The 6,175-nt window shown below is 42.1% G+C and overlaps 1 pseudogene; it reads right to left on the bottom strand.

The window, feature by feature from the left end:
* Window positions 1-205: 205 nt before the first annotated feature.
* LOC125358902 lies at window positions 206-355 on the bottom strand (annotated as a pseudogene).
* Window positions 356-6,175: the final 5,820 nt, after the last annotated feature.

Raw genomic sequence — 6,175 nt, 5'->3', positions numbered from 1 at the left:
AGCAAACCTCAGAGGACGCTCTGTGCCAAGATACCAGCAGACGCACGGAGCCGGGCGGTGGGCAACGACTCGCATAAAGACGGCTTTCAGAAAATTGTGGGACCGGCCTCGTGTTAGGGCCAACTCGTAAGGGGTGGCTAAAGCAAGACCTTCAGCCCAAACATGAACCTCCTACATCCTCGCAGGAAACAGTAAAGGACACGAAACAGGAAATTCTGAAGAGAAAGCGCCATTCTACTTTATAACAGCAGGACCAGGGGAGAGCGCGAACGCAGCACATTCAAGTGCAATGGCTAAGCCTCGTTTTGGGAAAACCACCTTCGTGAACATGGTATCGCCCCTGCCAGGTAAGTATCTGGGTTTTTGTTTGTTGGGTTTTTTTGTTGTTGTTTTGTTTTTTTATTGTGTGGACTTGAGAATTCAGGCCTAGGCCCGGTCCCCAGCTTTTTAGCTCAGGGCTGGTACTCTAGCATTGGTGCCATTGCATCACTTCCAGTTTTTTGCTAGTTAACTGGAAATCAGAGTCTTCTGGACTTTATTGACCTGGCTAGCTTTAAACCTAGATCCTCATATCTCAGCCTCTTGAATAGCATTTACAGGCATGAACCACTGGTGTTTGGCTGTAAAGTAATTCTGCATATGAAGAATCAATGAAAAAAGTTGACATCAATTGATACTGTGTGTGTGTATGTGTGTGTACGTACTGGGGTTTGAACTCAAGACCTCACATTCTGTCTTGATTTTTCAGCTTAAAGCTGGAATTCTACCACTTTGGTCACAGCTCCAATTCCAGCTTCCTGATGAAAGTCTCACAAACTTTGCTGCCTGGGATGGCTTTGAACCTCACCCTCCAGATCTCAGCCTCCTGAGTAGTTAGGCTTATAGGCACAAACGAATAGTGCTTGACTATGCCAATTATTTCTAAATCAGCTGGGCGCCGGTGGCTTACACCTGTAATCCTAGCTACTCAGGAGGCTGAGACCTGAGGATCATGGTTCAAAGCCAGCCCAGGCAGGAAAGGCCGTGAGACTCTTATCTCCACTTAACCACCAGAAAACCAGTAGTGGTGCTGTGTCTCCAGTGGTAGAGTGCTTAGCCTTGAGCTGAAGAGCTCAGGAACAGCGCCTGGGCCCAGAGTTCAAGCCCTACAACCAATCAAAAAAAGTATTATTTCTAAATCATCAAAGACAAGTGAATACAAAGAAACTCTTGTAGAAAGCCTTACTCTTGATAAAGTGAAGAGCCAGACTTTGAAGTCAGGCCCCACTTTACCACGCGAACCCTACTTTACCCCTACTTTACCACGTGAACCTGAGATAAGCAGGCCCTGTGAGCAAACCCAGGACAAGCTTATTAGGGCCCAGCTGGTCAAGAACTCTAAACGCTGGGAATGCTTAACTCTAACTGCCCCCAGAATGCCTCCAGCCCTGAGCCAATCAGATTTGTACCCGTGTCCTAATCTTGCTTGCTTGAACACCTGATTGCTGTAACTTTGTTTCTTTGTCTTGCTTGAACACTCGATGGCTGTAACTTTGTTTTTTGTCTTGCTTGAACACCTGATGGGTGTAACTTTGTTTTTTGCCTTTATAAGCCCTGTGCAATCCCAGCTTGGGGCTTCCTCCTAACCTCCGCTGTGTGGGTGGGTAGGACAAAGCCTGAGTTGCAGCTCGCTTGAATAAAGTCTTGCCTTGCTTTTGCATTTCGGAATGTCTGAGTCTCGGTGGCCTTCTTGGTGGTCGTTTCGCGACTTGGCATAACAAAAGGACTAGAATTATAACAGGAGAGCATGTATCTATTTTATCCAAATTTACTTTTCCCATTGTGAATAGTCTCCTCAGGAAAAAAAATAAGTAGAAAAAGTACCATCATTTATTTTCATTTCTAAGCTGAAGCTTGTTGTCCAATTTTATCTCGCCTTACCACATTTCGTTTCCTACTAAAAACCTCTTTGTCTTCATGTCCATTACTTTTGTACCTCTAAGGGAAGAAACACATTAAGAATAAAACCAAAGAAAACTTTAAAAAACTTAACATTTTGTGATTCCCTTATTAAAGATTCTTACTTGGTACTGGTAGCTCATGCCTATAACTGGGAGGCTGAGGTTTGAGGATCCAGGTTTATAGCCAGCATTGGCAGGAAAGCCAGTGATCTTTTTTTTTTCTTTTTTACAAGTCCTGGGGCTTGAACTCAGGGCCTGAGCACTGTCCCTGGCTTATTTTGCTCTACCACTTGAGCCCCAGCACCACTTCTGGCTTTTTCTGTGTATGTGGTGCTGAGGAATCAAACCCAGGGCTTCATGCATGCTAGGCAAGCACTCTATTGCTAAACCACATTCCCAGTCCTCCAGTGACCCTCTTATCTCCAATTAACTACCAAAGGGGCTGGGAATATGGCCTAGTGGTAGAGTGCTTGCCTCATGTACTTGAAGCCCTGGGTTCCATTCCTCAGCACCACATAGATAGAAAAAAGCCGGAAGTGGCGCTGTGGCTCAAGTGGTAGAATGCTAGCCTTGAGCATAAAGAAGCCAGGAACACTGCTCAGGCCCTGAGTTCAAGCCCCAGGACTGGCAACAACAACAACAACAACAAAACCAAGCCAATTAAATACAAAAAAAAAAAAAAAACAAACAAGAAGTAGAGCTGTAGCTTAAGTGGCAGAGTGCTAGTCTTGAAGGGAAGAGTTCAGAGACAGCTGCTAGGCCATGAGTTCAAGCCCTAGGACTGGCACAAAAAAAATAAAATAAAAAGTAAATAAAGATTCTAGTCCTCATGAGAGGGCTAAGCTGGAGCTCTGGTAGAGAGTTTGCTCCACATGTACTAGGCTGTGGGTTCTCTCCCCGTATACACACACACACACACACACACACACACACACACACACACACACACACACACACACACATCCTGGTGAGAGATACCTCATGCCCCTATTAGAGACTGGCTAAACCAAAAGAAAACAAAAAACTATAAAGAAAATTACTGAAATAAATAATAAAATCAGAGAACAGTGTGTAGAGAGTCAGAGACTACTGTATCTGTGTCAGACATACTAAAATTTAACAATCTACATTAAAAATACACATTGAGGGCTAGGAATATGGCCTAGTGATAGAGTGCTTGTCTAGTGTGCATGAAGCCTGGGGTTCGATTCCTCAGCACTACACATACAGAAAAAGCCAGAAGTGGTACTGTGGCTCAAGTGGTAGAGTGCAGCCTTGAGCAAAAGAAGCCCAGGACAGTGCTCAGGCCCTGAGTTCAAGCCCAAGGACTGGCAAAATAAATAAAAGCACCTTGAAGCTGGGTGCTAAGGGCTTATCCCTATAATCCTAAACTACTCAAGAAGCTGAAATCTGAGGGTAGAGGTTTAGAGCCAGCCCAAGCAGACAAATCTGATAAACTTTATGTCCAATTAAACAACAAAAAGCCAGAAGTGGAGGCATGGTTCAAGTGGTAGAATACCAATTTTGAAAAGTAAAGGCCAAGTGAGAACACAAAGCTCTGAATTCAAGTTCTAATACTTGCACCAAAAAAATGTGTATTGAAATCTAAAGAAGCCCTACATATGCAACTGCTCTCAATATAAAATATAGATGTGCCGGGCATCAGTGGCTCATGCCTGTAATCCTACTACTCAGGAGGCTGAAATCTGATGGTTGTGGTTTGAAGCCAGTCCAGGCAGGAAAGTTCATAAGAGTTGTCGCCAATTAACCATGAAAATAAAAGCCCTAAATGGAGCTATGGCTCAAATGGTAGAGCACTAGTCTTGAGCAAAAAAATCAAGGATAGGTATGAAACTGTAACCTCTCTGTACATCAGTTTGATAATAAAAATTTGAGGAAAGAAAATCAAGGATAGCACCCAGGCCCTGAGTTTAAGCCCCAGGACTGGTCCCCCCCAAAAGATAGATAGATAGATAGATAGATAGATAGATAGATAGATAGATAGATAGTTAGATGTGTGTACAAGTGTATGTCTACAGGGAATGTGAAAAAAATAAACCTGAGAAAAATAAATTATGTATCTGGATAAATAGCATTCAAGACTTCCTTCCAGTTTCTTACTGTAACTTTCCTTTTTTTTTTTTTTTGCTGCCAGGTCATCTTTATTTTCCTTAACAAAACACATACAAGAGCACAAAATTCACTTATATATCGTCATTATTATTTTACAAGTATAAATAATACTAAGAATTTAAGTACAGTCAAGTGCAGGTATATTTCCTATATGTTAATATGTAAACCTAAACTAATTATATATATCGTATGCCTTTGGCCCAGCTGTAAAATAAAAGACATCAATAGAAACACTGCACTTGACTATTCAATTGCATTCTTACCGAGAATTCGTACCAATGCCTATGTAGTTACAATTATAACTTCAATATCACTTAACATAAACACCTAAACAGATATTTCCACCCCACTGGCAAATATCTCTTACTGTAACTTTTCTATAAAATTGAAAAATTTTTAAAAATATATAAAAACAACTGAGAATTGCCCATATTTTCCCCTAGGGCACCCAACACCACTGTGCCTTACCTACACACCTCAGGAACTTCAGAGGTTCTTGAGTCTTCCTGTTCTCTAAGTTCTTCCCTCTCAGGCGTTCTTCCGTGTGAGCAGTACTCCAGCTACCTGTGTGCAAGGACATGGTGCTTTCCTGTGGTCCATGCCTCTTAAACTCGGATGGACTTCCTTAGCCCACTCCTCCTCCCTCTTTCCTACCCACCCCTGAATCAATTCGCCTTCCTGCTCCCACCAACCAACACTTTGAAGTAAGGCTATTTGGGGCAATGAAACAGAACCAGCCGTCTCAAACAGGAAATGTCTCCAGCCTGGAAAACTTCAGACAGTTTTATTTCATCAATAAATCCCTCCAATCATGCATTAGACCCACCAACAAGACTGTGGTTCACAGAAGTCTGAACTTGCACATAAGTTTCAAGCCTTGTCTTCTTATGTTCTCCACACAGTCTTTCTTCAACTATTCCTGGTCATTCTGCAATGCTAAGATCGTTTCCCTTTATTTAAATCCCTCTAACAGGATTGTTTTGCTTTTCCCTTTTTTTTCAACTGTATCGTGACTTTACTGAAAAATTTGGGATATTTGAGTTAGTCATAAACTGTCACATGCATTTATTTTACTTTTACCTAGCCCCCCACTCTCCACTCCTTTTTTCTATCCTCTAACCAATATTCCACATGTTGCAAGGTGCAGGAGGCTCATGCCTGTGACCCCTAGCTACTCTGTAGGCTAGGATCTAAGCATAGAGGTTCAAAGCCAGCTGGAGCAGGTGGCTCAAGTGGCCAAGTGCCAGCCTTCAGCAAAACAGCTAAGGGCCAGCATCCAGGCTGTGAATTCAAGCCCCTAGTACTGTCACAAAATCACCATCATATTACCATATGCCAATAAGAACAACTAGACTTTGTAAATCTGGTTATTTAGTTCTGTATTAGTCCTATATTAGAGATTCTCCAAAGAAGCACAGTCATTATCAGTTCCCATATCCTAGATGAATAAAACCAGGAAGATTATAATGTGGACACTAAAGCTGAGTTTTGTAGCCAACATTGATATCATGAGATATATCTAAAGGCACTTTGGAGATTTTTAAGCAGTATAAAAATTCTCTCTAGATGTAAACAAGGCTCTTAGGAAGATTCTTTTCCTTGGTAATTCATACTGGGATTTCCAAACAGATCTGGCGCTACTTCTATCATCTGTACAATCTGCCTGGCTCATGTCTGTGCGGTACAGATGTTTATCATTTACAGTCTGAACACTGACCACTTCATAGGAAGCACTTACTACATTTCACCCTCACAGTCTGCTGTGCTGTCCCTCTTTGGTGTTGGTTTTGCCCAGCCATTCTGGTGAGCTCTCTTTGCTACACGGAATAAAAAATCAAAACAGTCTGAGGTTGTCAAGACCAGTATGTTCAATTACAGATATGACTTGGTGCCTCATTATCCCGCTGGTTTTGGTGCTACTAGATCACTGGAAATTAATCTTTGAATATGAAGGAAGGATCTAAGTCTGCAATCTAGCATAACATACAGACATGTTCTTTTCTTTTTTTCTTTCTTTCCTTTTCTTTTTCCAGTACTGGAGCTTGGAAGTATAAGGCTATCACCAGTTTACCTCCAGAAAGACAGCAGTGGAAACATGACTC

This window comes from Perognathus longimembris, chromosome 10, assembly GCF_023159225.1.
Source record: "Perognathus longimembris pacificus isolate PPM17 chromosome 10, ASM2315922v1, whole genome shotgun sequence".
Classification (NCBI taxonomy): Eukaryota; Metazoa; Chordata; class Mammalia; order Rodentia; family Heteromyidae; genus Perognathus; species Perognathus longimembris.
Note: the sequence above shows the minus strand (reverse complement) of the source record. Positions and strands in the feature narration are given on the sequence as shown.